The sequence below is a fragment of the Lipophrys pholis genome (genome assembly GCF_963383615.2).
Source record: "Lipophrys pholis genome assembly, chromosome: 10".
Taxonomy (NCBI): Eukaryota; Metazoa; Chordata; class Actinopteri; order Blenniiformes; family Blenniidae; genus Lipophrys; species Lipophrys pholis.
The window spans coordinates 19651029-19664096 of record NC_137640.1 but is presented as its reverse complement, the minus strand read 5'-3'; positions in this window follow the sequence as shown (position 1 = coordinate 19664096).

Below are 13068 nucleotides of genomic sequence, written 5' to 3'. Positions count from 1 at the left end.
CTATATTGATTTCATATTTGTCATTATATGCCAGGCACCCGTATGCTCACAAATCGTCCCGTTTGCCTCGTCCCTGTAGACAAGTCTCCCACATCTTGCAGTATGTCATCCTCCATAGAGCCATGTTTGTGCAGGAAGTGTATTGTATCTTCCTTTGTTTTGGTGTAGCTTGGGCCGGAGTTGCTTTTCAAGGCTTTGTCCTTCCCAGGAGTCACTTAGTGCTATAAAGGAATCCGGTTGGATGAGTGCTTTAAACATAGATTTGTTGTCCAGCATTTGTCAAAGGTCAACAGCAAACAAGCCCTTCGGTGGCCATTTAACTCTGCCACTGAACTTGTTCTGTGTCTCGCAGCGATTTGTGATTAGGAAATAGCTCTCACCTCTCCCAGCCACTCAGTTCAGCTCAAAAACAAGTGATTCATAACAGGGCTAAAAGGTCACGTCAAGTGGCATGTTAGTATTTCACTTAAACTTTGATTAAAGATTTTTGGAAAAGATGGGAAAACGACTTAATATCTGTGTGGTCCTCCCTCTTCCACCTCCGTGCCCGGGGTTCTATATTTCTTGCAGAAATCAATAAGGTGGGAACTGAAGAAACTATTGCTGCGCTCTCTCTGGGTGCAGCGCTCATTCATTCATCCTCAGCCTCTCTAATGGATCATGGGAGCTTGCAGGAGCATACAAACACAGACAGAGCTCTCTTCCCTGCATCACCTTCACAAGTTCTCCATAACAACAAGTTATTGGAAAAACAAAAACGAATTGTTTGATTAGATGTTAAATCTTTTTCATATAAAACTAGTTCAATATAAATGTGGCTTTAATTACTTTTGAGGTCAAACATTATACTTAAACATCAGCTTTGTGGTTTGCAGTTGCTCTGGGTTTAGAAAGTATCGTGTTTTAAAAGAATACCACGTTTAATTCAGGCCCACAAAATCTCCCATTGTAAACATTGTAAGTTTAATATAGGGCATGAACCCCCATGCAGAAGATCTGGTATGGACTGATGTTGTAGTGAGTTAATTAGATCAACAAGGAACTGAGTAGATTTATTTTACAGGCTCAAGTCACAAACAATACTTTTTTTAAAAAATTTTTGTGAGTTCCAGAACATGCTGGGGAATCTGTGTTAAAATATTCGAAGATATTATTTCTGCATCCTATAAAGTACCAAGAAAATACAAACATATAAATTACAATGTGCCATCAGGTGTAGAAAACTTCACCTTCAGACTGCTGTGACCCATGCCGGAGCCTGCCATGTTAAACAGTGTGATATATTTCACCGTTTAGAGGACTCGTGTAATGATAGCAATAAGGAGGCCCTTAAAGGTCCTTAAGAGCTGCTGCCTGTCAGCACCGACAGAAAAAAAACACACACAGAACAAATAGCACAGAGTCATATTTATCCTCACTGTCATTTGGTAGCATACCGAACATTGTCTCATACACATACACAAGACTGTAGTGAGACAACCACACAGACACAACCACACAGACACCAGAATAAATGCAGCCAACTGAACGCAGTAGCTACTGTATGCCTCTGTGGCGTACTGAATTATGCTGCATGCACGCTGCATATTGCACACATGCAAGTTCTCACATTCATCATGTCTCATTCAAAATACAAAAGTCCAACGCCTGAGGCCTGGATAGGCTAAATAGACTCTGTGGTCCTCTCAGGAGTAATAGAGCGACTGAGAAAAAAGGGGGGTATCAGCCCAGATAGGCCTTTACTTTCTGCTGCTGCTGCTGTAGCTTGCGAGAACAAATGTCCACTGGGGCTGCTGGGGGTGGGGGTTGTTACGGGACAATTTGTTAGCTGCTTGTTCATTAACTGTAATATGAATGTAACTGTACGCACACTCAGGGGAGCTAGGCGCCAACCACAATTACCGCTGACCCCCAGTGTATTGGGAAACAAATTTGTGGGAATATTGCTGGCTATTCATCTTTATTTACATGTGGTAATGAGGTAGCGCGTTAAAGTACTGCAAGGCCATTCTGTGGGAAAGCAGATACAGACAAGAGACCTACATGAAAGCAAGACATGCAGACACAAAGGTAAGCAAAACAGACGGGTAATCAGCTCGGAACACAGACAACATGCGAGGCAAAACTAGGCCAGTGTAATCCAGGCAAATTCACAGCACAGACTTATCCTAAACACAAAATGAGGAAATAGCACTCAACCTTTAAGACAGTAATACATGTAATATCTTGTATTCCTCTTTGATACTAAGCCATTATTAAAAAAAAAAAAAAAAACTTGCTTAAATTTGCAAGAATGAGAATTTCTGCATACATGGAGATTTATATTGAATTGTACATTGAGCTGATGGCATAGTCCAAAAAATGGATCAATCGTTCAGTAGTGCCACTGCCTCCTATTGATCTCACAGCTCGAGATGAATGTGTCCTGGAAACCTCCAACCTGCTTTAAAAGGAGCTCGCTACTGTCACACTACCTATTTTCCTTTGTTACACAGCTCACTGTACTGTTAGGTTTGTTCATACAGAAATGTTTCTGCCAATATGTGGGCCTCCATTGTGCTTCTGGTAAAAAATAAACAAATATTGAATTGAACTTTTAAAAACACAGCTTACATATGTTGGAGGTTTTCAACATAAACATTGTCATCAACATACATATAAAATATAATGAGTTACATTTTTATTTTGCATCTATCAATGTACCCTTTTTTTTAACATATCAATAACTTTGCATGCAGAGGTAAACCTACAACAAAGGTCTCGAGAAAGTACACTTTATATTAATATTACACTTATCAATAATCTTTCTAATCAAAGCTATTTCACCATCCCCTTGTTTTGATGGGAAACTCACACAGCGCTGGGAAATAAAAATCCTCCTCATAAACAAAGAGCCCTTTGTGAGTGTGTCCCTGTAAATATATATCCTCCTCTCATCGCATGCCCCACTGCTTCCTGAATAAGCGTCACTAAAGCAGCATTCAGCAGGACATGTTCCTGTCAAAGATGCTAAACCATGCAAGTCGGCACTCGGGTTCTCTACATGAGTCCCCCTAAATGAGATGTCCGCGGGGATAATAGGACGGCCTGCTTGCAAGCTAGTGCTCTGTATGGCTCTTTTCATGCCAATTAGACTCTGTGATATAGTCACAGCAGATGCACCGCCGGCGCCGGGATTCCCATCTGATCAGCTGCTTGGTCGTCCAACATGGCGGGTAGATGAAGACAGGAAAAAAAGAAAAGTATTTATACTTTTTGTGGAAATTCCAACAAAAAAAAAAAACGGATGTTCATGAGTGAAAAAGTGTATATGTCATTAATTGAAACACAGTAAATGCAAAGTATTTAAGTTGGAAAATTCTGAGTTATGTAGTAAAAATTCAGTCCGTGACTGGTAAATTAGATATTTCGTAAAAATTCTTTAATCAACCAGCAATACCTTGAATGTGATTGGTTTTGAAGTATCTAGTAGTTTTGGAAATTGCGAGAGACCTGCCTTTACATACTGTGGGGCCCTTCTGTGTGGAGCGTGCATGTTAACCCGGCATCAACATTTTAAAAACATTTGAGGTTAATTGGTAACTCAAAATTGTCCGTTCTTTTGAATGAGTGAGTGAGTGTGTGTGTGATTGTCCTATTATTTTTTTACTGGTGATCTGTCCAGTGTGTGCCGTACCTTCATATACACCTTTATATACTGCTGGACTCGGATTCAACCCCCTGCATCCCTGAGATGTAAAAAGCAGTAAAAAAATATATATATATACAATTTGAATGTAAATATGTTGTCACTTAGATTTTATTTGTCTGATAATATGTTACTTTGTTCATTGTGTCACTTGTAAACATGTTTGTCATATTTTGCTTTAAAATGCTTTTTTGTTTATTTGCTCACTACATTATCACAGATTTTCAAACTTCGCGTTAGTTTGTCGTGTTTTTGCATTTTCAGAGCATTTATTTGAACAGGTGTGTGCAGCTAAGGCACTACAAATATTAAACAGTATGCTTCAACAATGCATGGTTGTGATAACTACCCCCTGCATCTTTCTAGCCCCCTCTACTGCCCCACATACTTGCCCTGATGGTGTTCATTGTGTCAGTGAGAACATTAACCCAGTGATTAAAAAAGAAAAAGCCTGTAATACCCCTAATAAAGTGTGACTAGAGCACAGAATCTCCCCTGCTGACGCACAGGCCCCCAAAATTGGATTAGTGATTAACCATGTTGTCCCGCATTGAGTCTAATGGCTGTGGCGACACAAAAAAGCACTCAGTGCCCAGTTTGCTGGCCCACCCTGCTGTGAGCGGATGCCTCAGGAAGAGAGGTGAGGGGTGGGGGAAGAAAAAGAAACATAAAATGGGGAGAGCAAGGAAGAGGGGACAAACAGTGAAAGGATTGAGAGGGAAGAGAGAGCAGCAAGATAGGGGGGTGTCCCGAGGGCTCCTAGCAGCGCTGTGTCTAGAGGTCCCGCTGTGCAGTGAAATGAGAATGGCTCCATGCACCTGAGCAAGCCCAGAAGGTGCCTGAGGCACTGGGAGAGTCTGAGCAGGATTCTCCCGTCCTCGCTCCCCTCCTTCATCCTCTTCCAAGCTGCTCCTGACATATATCTTACCATGAGACAAGTGACAGTCAAACTCACCAGCTATAAATTACCCCTTTCATTCCCTCTCTCTCTCTCTGTCTCTGTCTCTCTCTCTCTCTCTTTCTCCAAATCTTCACCTTCTGCCCCAAAATCCTGCTTTTGCCTGTCATCTCTGCATACCCGCTGCCCAGCTCCACTCAACATGCAGCTTCCCATTGCAACATAAACTTGGCTGTCAGGGGGGCAGCTGCGACGTGGCAAACTTGCCATTGCAACAGACAGCTTGACAAATGCAGATGGGTGGCAAAGGGTTGTGGTCCACATTCTGCACCTCCGCCCTGCTACCGTCGGTGCATTAAGCAGGAGCGAGCAGGTGATGCAAGGAGAGGAGAAAGAATGGAAGACCAAGAGCAGAAGAGAGGCGAGGAGGCAGGGTGAAGAGAGGAACGAGAAGGAGGAGGAGGAGGAGGCAGAGATAGAGAGAGTGACTTTCAGAGGGATAATGAGCCTTTGAACGATGGCTGAAATGTTGCCGTCAACCTGCCCTTCTGCTGCTGGGTAATTAGGTAATCAGTAAAGGCCTAATTATGGGATCAAGGTGCAGGGAAACAATTAGCAGAAAGTATTGCCTCATAAAACGGAAATTTACGTTCTGCCAAAGCATGTTTAATTCCTGTATGTGTGTGTGCTGTCCTTCCTAAATAACCACATAAAAAGGACATTTCCCTTGCCTCCTACCTGCCGAGTGAAAAGGTTAATTTTTATGACCCAGTCGGCATTTGTGAATAAATATGGAAATTTTGTAGGTATATTATCAAATTGAATTTGTAATTGTTATATTTATTTATTTATTTTTATTTTCATTTTTTAATCCTCTGCTTAAATGCATTTAATCACTGGGTCACATATATGTGAAAGGCTCTCGTCACGTTTGTGGGTGTATAAGCGTGCGTGCACTATGTGGTTGTGTGTGTAAAATTGTAGGTTTGCTTTGTGCAAATAGATGTATTGTTAAGTAGCCTCATTGGTTTGGTAAGTGATTGCAATTAAATTGTGTTGCAGGGCCCCCCTCTGACACAGCCGCCCTGTGTGTGCTAGAATTTGGTTAAAGGATGGAGGATTTGCAAAGACAGAAGGCAGGGAGAGAAAATGTGGGGGGAAAAAAAGGATCACTCAATGCACTCAACAATGCACTGGCAGCCCATACAAACATAAAAAGGGAGAGGAAGAAAGAGAGAGTGTGCGAGAGAAAATTGAGCTTAACAGCCTGATTCTTAACTATTATTTATCCATTATGGGGGGAATGGAGCCGAGGCGCTGTGCGGGAGAGGATTAGAGAAGATTTGTGGGCTTTACAAGGCCCTGTCCTCCCATCCGCATCGCTCCAGCTCCCAGGGGCTCCGCAGCCAGCGCCGGCTCAGCTTGTCTGATCATTTATCCATAATTAGAAAATTAATATTTTAGATGGCGCTATGATGAACCCATTATGGTGATGGGCCCCGATATCAATTATAACTTCAATTTCAATTTCACTTACAGCCACGGCAGCAAAATGGCTCCGGGTGGCGGAGTCGAGTGATGGGCTCGGTGCCACAGAGCATGACGAATACAGATCACTGCACATTAGGATGAGCAATTATTTGAACATGTATAAAAACTATTTACAAGCATTGTAATTGACCAGGGTCAGGGGGAGATGCGGGAACAATGGACAGGTTGACAAATTTTTGTTCCCACCAACAGAAAAAAAGGGATTTATTAATTTTCTTTGAGGCTGTAATTGAATTTTTGAGAGGGGTTTCTTGTTAAGACTCTCCTGCGGTTCAGGGCTCATCTCCCACTATGACCTTACATACATCTAATACCAGAGACAGTGTAACCCCCCCCCCCAAAAAAAATCCTCTGATGCACACACAGGCAGTCCCCACAGCAGAATGGGGTGGGGGTGGGGGTGAAACAAACAAAACAACCCCCCCAAAAAAACCATTGCGGTGGGAAGAATAGATGAGGAAAAGACGATTGGAAAAAAAAAAAAAAAAAAGGAATCCACCGTCTGTTAAACTGTTTTATCCCCCCATCTTAGAGATTTTATAACAGAAAAACATAAACACACTAAATCCTGGTTTGTTTGTTTTTCTGGTGTTTGTTTTTGCCACATTTCTTTTATCATCAAAATGTAATTGAAACTATAATTTAGTCATTCTTAAAAAATATTTGTGTCATATTAAACATTTTTGACATATTAGTAAACACAGCATTGACAGTTTCTGATTAGCTTTTAATTTGAAATACATTATTATTGATTATTGATCCTACTCCTCCTGCATGCATGTATTCAGCACGGTGCTATGATTACTGTTTAGCATCCCATGTGCCATCTAATGTATTATCTTCATTACTTCATAAGTTTCATGCATTGTTTGCTAAATATTTGTGCATGTGTGTTTTTGCTGGCCCACGCTCCTCCTGCTGTTGTTGCTGCATAAAGTGAGATTATAATCCATCATTCAGCCTCATTCGACCATAGCAGCGGGGGGGATATTACTATCTCACCACTGCTCCAACAAGGTTAGATGAATCCCTGTAACAGCCCTAATCATACACACACTTCATCACCGAGGCTAAACCACTGCACGTTAATTATGTAGACATCACTCAAAATACACTGCTACGCTGGGCCCTGTGCCTCAAAGAGCTCATTTGTCAGCTGTGTGTGTGTGTGTCTCCCAGAAACAGAAAACAAAAGGTCAATCGGGTGGACTTGATTTCAGATAGTCCCCTTGTCGACTTTAGTAGTCCTTTAGGTATTATGTTTGTTTGCTTGCCTCTGAAATCTCTTTTATTCAAAATAATGTTGTCACATTGAATCCAATTTTGCTTGCATTTCTGCAAGCAAAAAAACCCCAACTAGATTTATTTCTTTCTTTCTTTTTTTAAATAATGAAAGCAATTTTAATCGTTCTGTCTTTACTCTGGACCTGTGGAAGAACAAAGACAAACCAACTGTTAATCCACCCACCGTAAGAACAGCTCAGTCCAGTTATGCTATTACCATGTCCTATTTCAGGTCCTGACCAAGACTTTGAACACCCCCCCCCCCCCCTCACCCTGAGGGAATGGTCCTTGTATGCATGCTCGACGCCTTGTTTTCCTCATGTCAGTTTAATTGTTCACTGTCAGGGGCAGAGCAGCGGATAACAAGCTTAGCAAATGATGTCTGCTGTTGCTACACATTGATTAATATTTTACATGTTATTATCCTCTGTCCATTACCACAGCAAATTAAACTATAAATCACCCCCTCTGCTGGTGTCACCGGATCATAAATTGTCTCTCCCCGAGCTGCACGCTGTGCTGTGAAGTGCCGTGCAAGGTCTTCTCTTTGGTGAGACAACAAAGTGGGGAAAGTGCCTGTGTTCTTTAGCCTGAGTTATGGACTAGTCACGGTCACCATATACATCAGAGCCGTGAAAAATGAGGAGTTTGTTCTGCTATAAAACAAAAAGAAAAGCAAGCAACCTACTGTTAAAGTTTGAATCTGCAATAGTTTTCATAAAGTGGAAACATGCGTCGACGGAGGTCTCATTATTGTTTATCTTTTCAAAAATGGATTACCGTTGTTTTTTTTTAGCAGGAATGGTATTTGTCCTCGTCTGGCTTTTTGAGATAAACAAATCAAAAGATATCAGGTGTTCTTACTGAGGTAATGTCATTGCCAACGAATGCACACATTACATGTTAAAATGTATTTTAATATATTCCTCATATGCTTCAGGTTTGCTCGCATTGGTTTGTGGTGCCGGTCTGCTAAAGTGGCCGCAGATAAACACCATTTTACCACGGAAGTGGTGTTACTGGTGTTAAATGGAAATTCAGATGGAGCTGTAGATAAATATTTTTTCCCTGACTGTTTAGACCCATTTTTCCCGGGATATCATCTAAGATATCAGATGACCTTTCCTGCCTTGTCATTTTTTTTCTCATTTTCCCCACGCTGGTGGGACTGATGCAAAGGTGCTTTACCAGCAGCTGGAAATCAATTTATACAGTCTTGCGTTGCATGTAGGGGAGAGATGGGACAGAGCGGGCCTGATATAATGACACGGCCAATTGCATTGTGTTGAGCTGCGGGGGTCAAGTGGGGTCTGGGTGTGCCACGGATGCAGGCTTTGTTCGTATGAGGGGCATTAGGCAGGAATTGCACAGCAAGGTCAAATGACCCAAACCCAAGGAAGCAGCCAGCCCCCCCCCCCCCCCCTCCACAACCCCCACAACCCCCACCTCTCCATCATCTGGCTGGGGAAGATGAGAGTGACACGGGCTGACATCCAAGAGAAAGGGGGTGGAGAAACACTCCCGCTAAACACTTCACCTACTGATAGGTGCCGTTGACCCTTCCTAAATCTCATCATTGTCGCACTCGACGTAGGTGGGATAGCGTGGGATTTTCTGTGACATCCCCTTCCATCCCTCTTTTCCACTTTCCATTCGGACTCTCAGCCGCCCTTTTGCTGGTTGTCTCTTTTACAGGCTCACTCATTTGTATACAGACGCATACGCCTCGATTTATTTATCTATCTGTCTGACAGATGTAGCGGATGTCCCCTGCTGAAGTTGGCAATACTCACAGACTGATCCCCTCTAAGCCTTCTTAGCATCTCCCAGCAGATTCAGTCCCTGTGCGTCTTTCAATGATTTATCAATTTATAGTGTTTGTTAAAAAAGCTTTGCTTTCATGTCCCACTGGCTTAACCAGCAATGTTGCATCACATGTCCCCGCATCACTTTTGAGCTGATAACCTTGAGATGTGCTTCATCTCACCTGTCTTCTCCCCATCCTTCATCTGATGGCAGTGGCACTGTTACCCATGTATTATTAATATAACAAGATAGTGCATGATCTAAAAGACAATATGCCATTTCCTGGTGTTGATTTCAGCGCAGAGTCGGGGATCCTTCATGCTGCTGGGGGCCCTGACCCTCTGACAGACCAATGGAGTGCATAGATCTGGGGTTAAGTCATCTGACCTGACTGGCTGGTCAGTCGCCTCCTTTTCCCCGTAATTACTGCTCAGACAACCAAACTTTTTCCCTTTCCTGCTCCTAAATCAACACCAATCCATCCCTCATAGCAGCCATAACCTCTGGCTGCGTGGCTCTGACATAACCTCTGTATATTGGCCTGCCACAGTCTGTCTGTCAAATTCACTTTGATTTATCAATATGACAGATTCGTCTCAGAATCTTACTGGCGATGCATGCAAAATTACATCTGTCGGTTGTCTGAGTACACACCAGGCATTTGAGACCAAGAATACAGGGGCAGCACAGAATCCAGCTCGTAATTCTACATTCACATTTGTCTTTTAAATGAATGCTTTACACAGGTTTGGTTTATTTCACCTCGGTTTTAGAAATTTCTGGCGTTTGGTTCCACACACTCTCACACATTTCCACCCAAGTTTCCTTCAGTGTTCCTTTCAAATAAAACCCCATCATATTTCAGACACAGTGCCCAAACAGAAAGAAAGAGAACAGATTTCTGATGTGTTTTCTGTCTCATTGTTAACTTTTGTCTTCTGGTGTCAACAATGCGGTGCGGTCAAAATGTTGTGGAGTGGGGAAGAGGTGGCTGTGTTGCAGGAGAATCTGGGCTTTTTTCAGAAGATCTTGATTCTCATTAATGACAAGATATTATTCAAATATATATATATATATGTATTTGAATAATATCTGTATATATATATATATATATATATATATATATATATATATATATATATATATATATATATATATATATATATATATCAGAATTAGAAGCGATTATGTGAATGCAATCGACAGTATATGATTGCCAGTAAATCCACTTAAACTATAATCTCACAATTTGGATTTCAGGGAATTTTTTCGCATCTTACCATTGAGTCAGTAATTGTGTATACTCTGGATGAAAAACTTGTGTGAACTCTTTGGCTTTGATGAAATGACTGTACATTTGTTTTTAGCAGGGCAGCACTGTGAACAAGCAGTGCATTGACCTTATGTATTCAATCCACAGCAATCCAGAGCCAAACAGCTTGTTCTCATTCAGTGGTTTGTTCCGGCATCGGCCATGCATATGTAACTACTGCTGCACATCTGATCTAAAGGGGATGCAAAGAAGTCTGATGGAGGGGAACCATTACAGCCCGGTTGTGACAGGGTGACAAAAAGCAAGAGATTAAACGGCTGAAGGTAAATAAAAGCACAGCAGATGAGAGGGGGATAAAGATGAAAGGGTGAGAGGAGAGAGAAATCAAGCGAAAGAGAGAAAGAGCAGAATGGCTCCTGTCAGCTGAGGTCCACCACAGTGAAACACTAACTGTAGCGACAGGCTGATGAGTCAGTGTCTCTTTAAATGGCAGCTTGTCAGGCCTCCAGCTCTGAGGTGGGCTGCCGACCTGTCAGGGCCCTCACCACATTAACCAGCTGACCCTATCATCCTTAACATTGCTCCACCACCGAGCCGCCTGTCACTAACTCTGCCATTCGGCTTTCCAGAGATCTGCCAGAGAGGGCAGGCACAGCCACCTCTTAGTGTTGTTTATTGATTTCTGACCTGCCGCTTAATAGTTTTCCCAGTCCCCCTGAATGGCTTTTGTAAGCAATAGGGTTTGTACATCTCACAGATCAATACCTTTTATATTTACAATAAAATTGAAACGGCTTCTTGGTGGAGCTCCTCGCACCTCGGCATTTGTCATCCTTCTGCAAGGGAAAACTATGTCATTATCTGAATTAAAACATTTATTTCTGATTAAGAGAGTGTCCTATCTCATTAATTTTCCCCTTTCCAATACAAGGGGAATGGAATCCTATTGATTTTTGCACTTTTTACACATCTCCACTACTGGGAAGATAATTGAGAAGTTAGCCAGAATAAATGAAGTTTCTAGTCCTGTAGGGCAGCCAATACCTTGGAAATGTGAGGTGTTTTTGTGGGAGCAGGCCTTTAATTTTGTACCAGCAGAGGACAGGGGGACTGAACAAATTGGATTAATGCTGGGGATGGGGTTGAGTTTGGGGGGTGGTGGTGGTGGTGGTGGTGGTGGTGTTTCGGGGCGGGGGGGGTTACCACACAGTGTGTACCAACACTGTGCATGTCTAAGTGTGTAAGTGGGTAAAGTTGGTATTTCACCAGTAATAGGAAAGACCCCCAACCATCCCACCTCTCAAATCACAAAGACGCCAAAAGAAGCGCAGATTAAAGCATCTTTAGGCCATTAATGAGAAGTTGCCTCCCCCACTTATCAGGAAGAATTGAAAGACAGTAATCAATGTTTGAACTAGACCTTTTAACACAGCAGGCCGCATTGATTAAGCATTATCAAATAATGAGATTGAATTAAGTTGTGGCCCTTTTTATGTTGTGCTGCAGGAACAATTTTAGCTCTGAAAATGTTAGAATTTTACATACAGTTTTCTATTTTCAGAATTTTACAAACACATTTGCGATACGTACTGAAATCTGTCAAGCATGACATGTTCTAAGTATACTTTGTTTTAGATGTATTTTGATCTTCAAGCAATTCAAACATGCGCAAAAATGAACTTTCATTTTCAAAAAAGAATGTGCTAGTGTCTAACTCGTTGTGATGTTTTTATAAATAAGGTTTAGATCTCTGTTTAAGATCTCATACATCTATTTTGCTCGTTGTGACATCGGGGGAAAAGAAAAAAAAAAAGTCACAGAGTTGAAATGTAGTTAAATGTTGCCCGCTCACTGTGGCATGGCCAGTGTGCAGATTTTCAGAAGACAGGGCCGTGTGGTCAGCTCCAGTTTGCACAAGCCCCGCGCAGCTGATATGGGGGTCGTGAGAAGGGTGACTGAACACAGCAATTGGACCTCACAAACACTGAAAGAGGCTCACGCCAGCCTACATCTGATGCTGCCCGATCTTGCTTCGGGGACTGAGAGAAAATGTTGTCGGACTTGGAGAGGGCATCGTCCATCATGGCCCCAGTCCGCCTGTCAGCTGGCTGATTGTAGGAGAAAAGAGAGAGGGCAAAAGAGAGAGAAAGAAGCACAGGAGTCCACCAGGAAGGCTTAGAGAAAGGAGGAGTGGAAAAAACAAGAAAAAAGAGGAAAACAAAGGGAGTATAGCCTCTGCGCCCATCCACTGACTCACTGTCTGGCTTTGGGCCACAGGGCCCCTGGGCAGATTCAGTCCTCCGGTCCATCCCTCCATTCTTCAACCACTACTCTCACCATCAAGAATACATCCCTCTTTTATCATTCCATCTCTAGGCCCCTTTGAAGCCTTATCTCTCACTCTATGCATCCAATGATCCCTCTGTCCTTCCATCCCTCCTTCATGGACAGCTGAGTGTGAGGCTGATAGGCCATGGAGTGAGTGGGGCAGCTGCCAGCGCCCTGCAGCAGAACCGCCTCTGACAGGCCACTAATTCAACCGACAGAAGAGAAACCACAACCAAACAC